This window comes from Aythya fuligula, chromosome 3, assembly GCF_009819795.1.
Source record: "Aythya fuligula isolate bAytFul2 chromosome 3, bAytFul2.pri, whole genome shotgun sequence".
Classification (NCBI taxonomy): domain Eukaryota; kingdom Metazoa; phylum Chordata; class Aves; order Anseriformes; family Anatidae; genus Aythya; species Aythya fuligula.
The window spans coordinates 77,307,726-77,310,898 of record NC_045561.1 but is presented as its reverse complement, the minus strand read 5'-3'; the positions used below and the strand labels follow the sequence as shown (position 1 = coordinate 77,310,898).

Sequence of the window (3,173 nt, the reverse complement as noted above, 5' to 3'; positions counted from 1 at the left end):
TTTGTTGTGATACTTCTGTATGTTGCTTCCTTACAGTTATTCCAGCTGTATTCTTTCATTCACACATTAGGACATAATAAGGAACAGAAAAAAAAAGGTATAACTGAAAGTCAGATTCTCAAGAGATTTATGCTGCAGCTCTTTCTATATATATTTTTTCCTACATTTGTCACATTTCTGCTTATTGGCTTGCAAAAGCTCCTTCACATTCAGAAGACCTACACTAGGTGTCTGCCACCTATCTCTGGGTCGAACTGTAGATGTCTGCCCTACTCACAAAGCCTGTTGCCAATAATGATTAGAGAGGAGCTTTCAAAGACAAACTGAATGTGCCTGTTTAAGATCTTTCTCTGTTTCCATCGACCTATCAGTGGTAAGAAGAGTCTTGCCCTCATATTATCATGTTCATCCAATAGGGAACATGATACATATTAGTGGATCTAAGCACGTCTCCAAACAATTGTCAATTGAAGGATACCAGGACTGCAGATACAACACAATAAGTGGTCTTAAATCCATTGTAATCACCTGCTTTACCAGCAAAGGTATTAGATAAGTGGAGGCTGACAAAATGTTGCATGTGGAGGAAAGCAAAATCACAGAATCATTCAGGCTGGAAAAGACTACCAAGATCATCCAGTCCAACTTTTAACCTAGTACTAAAGTCCAACACTAAACCATCCTATGTTCTACGTCTACACATTTATTGAATACCTCCAGGGATGGTGATTCAACCAGTTCCTTGGGCACCTTATTCCAGTGCCACACAACCCTTTCAGTAAAGAAATTTATCCAGGTGCTCTCACTTCCTGCCTTTCTGTTTCCTATGCACCACCAAGTAGTCATTGCAGGTAATGGTGAGCCTGGCCACTAGCAAGATGAAGCTCTGGAAGCCAACCTTGCTGTTGTGGCACTAGTCCAGGTCCTTCATGATCTTGTCCAGCACCAGAACTCCTTCTCTCTCAACACCCACAGGTCCTCCTTGCTCAGGTGGTTCTTGTCCCCTGCATAATTGTGGAAGGTGAAATCAGGGTCTCCATGGTGTGCTCCATCATGGCTGCTTGGGGAGGGGACGGCGTGGAACAGGGCAGTGGCAGTATGGAGCAGGACAGTAGGGCAGTGCTTTGCCCAGCTGGTCTCCTCTTGCTCTTTCTCGTAGCTGTTCTGCATTTACTCATCATGCAGTATCTGCATCTTTTGGCCTCTGGTGATAGTGTTGTAGATTTCTGTGCAAATAATGAGGTGAAGGCTCTCTGTTGAGATGTTTATGATTGGTTCTGAGGGTCTCTCTTCCTTCTGCTCAGCATTTTGTTCCCAAATGAATGTATAAAGGAGGCAAAAGGTATGAGTCCAATGTAGAGTTTCCAGCTCCTCGTGCTGGCAAAGTGACTATATACGTATGATGGGGCAAAAGATTTCTAGGCAAAAGTTATCAGACTGCTTCAGTGAATAATATTGTTACTTTTTTTTTTTTTTTTTTTTTTTTTCAAGCTTCTAATGATTAACCACAGCAGAAATTTTATTTATTTATTTATTTATTTATTTGGTTCTTTTTTTGTGGTGAAAAGCATTTTCCCTGCATGGGAAAAGATTGGTAGATTGCTTACTGTGAGAGCCGCAGAGGTCTGTGGACTCAGTAAAGGTATTATGCTGGGCCTGAAAAATGAAGATTATTGTATATCCATTGCACAGTCCTTCATTGAAGAGTCCTAATCCCTTGTCCTCTTGTCCCAGCAGCACCTCCCTTCCCATAGACTGAGACACAAGAGTGGTGAATTGATAAGGTCATCAGGTTAAAGCCCAAGGCTCAAGATGGTGCTTAACATACAGTGTCGATTTATACAGTCATTCTTTCTCTACTCTGCTCTTTTAATTAGTATTTAAATATTCCCAGTAAAGTGGAATAGGTCAAACAGGAGCCATCAATGACCTGAATCCAGAATACTCTATAGCCTATTTATTAGAGTGTTCATCTGGGAAGTAGAACAGACCAGTCAAAATCTACCATTTCTCTCATTTAGAGCAGCTTGCACTGAGGTTTCTCTCGTCCCATCTGAATTGTCCTATCAACAAAAGTATTATTTAATAGGGAATAATCTCTTTTTTCCTAGTAGCGTGACTAGCCCTCTGCTTCTAATACACCCATCCTTAAAACAACATTTCACATTAAGTATTTTGACTTTTTTTTTTTTTTTAATCTGTTGTTGGCAGGATAAAGGCTGTAGTGCATAAAACAACTAGGAAATAACTTAAATACAGAACATAACTATTTTACGTTTGAATGAGTCTATATAGAATAGGGGTGTTTTTTTGTTGGTGGTGTTTTTTGTTGTTTTGTTTGTTTTCTTTTTTTCTTTTTCTGCTGGGATAGTGGGAAGTCTATCTAGTGAATTGTAAAATCAAGTGCCCATCCTTAACCATGTACTTCTATGCATATTATACCTTAAGAAGACATCAGTGCATTGATACAAAGGGTATTTTATTTAAGCTGACAGAACTACAAGCTTACTCCAGACTTTGAAAGTTTCACAGTATTCTCCTCAACATTTTCACCAGTTTTCAAAGTTTATTTATACCTATAAAATCTTATGGGTTTTCAGATTGTATCCTAATTGACAACTCTGAAACCAGAGTGGTAGTAAGAATGTCTGAATTTTAACTGTTTGGAATTTAGCAAATTAATCCATTGATGTTGATAAAGGTGATCTGTTGATAAAGTCTTATATGTTGATAAAGGTGACATTTGTGACCTGATGGGGTACTTTTACGTACATGAGAAATTGTGATATGGAGTCAGAGGTATATATCCCTAGAGATATTTTTTAATGAAATTTATATATAACTTTTTGAAGTTCCTAACATCATTGAAAATCAATAGCAATCACAACCCAAAGTGCTCATGAATCTCCTGATCCACTGCAACATTCACCTAAGTATACTAAATTGACTTGGATTCTGGTTGGCTGTAATGCAGACAGTAAAATCTGTCTTGGGAGAGAAAAGATGTGTTAAATGGGTGGGAAAGATATCTGGAATCTTAACCTGTTGCTGAATGACCACTCTCAAGTGATAGGCTCCATCATGTGATTTCAAAACAGCCAAGGCAGCAAATACACTCATCTTTCTCTTTCCCTCAATGTTTTTTGCTTGATTTGCAGGCAGATTTGGATGAT

The 3,173-nt window shown here is 38.7% G+C and overlaps 1 pseudogene; it reads right to left on the bottom strand.

Annotated features, from left to right (window-relative positions):
* Positions 1 to 802: 802 nt before the first annotated feature.
* On the bottom strand, positions 803 to 1,052 carry LOC116487151 (annotated as a pseudogene).
* Between the last annotated feature and the right edge of the window lie 2,121 nt (positions 1,053 to 3,173).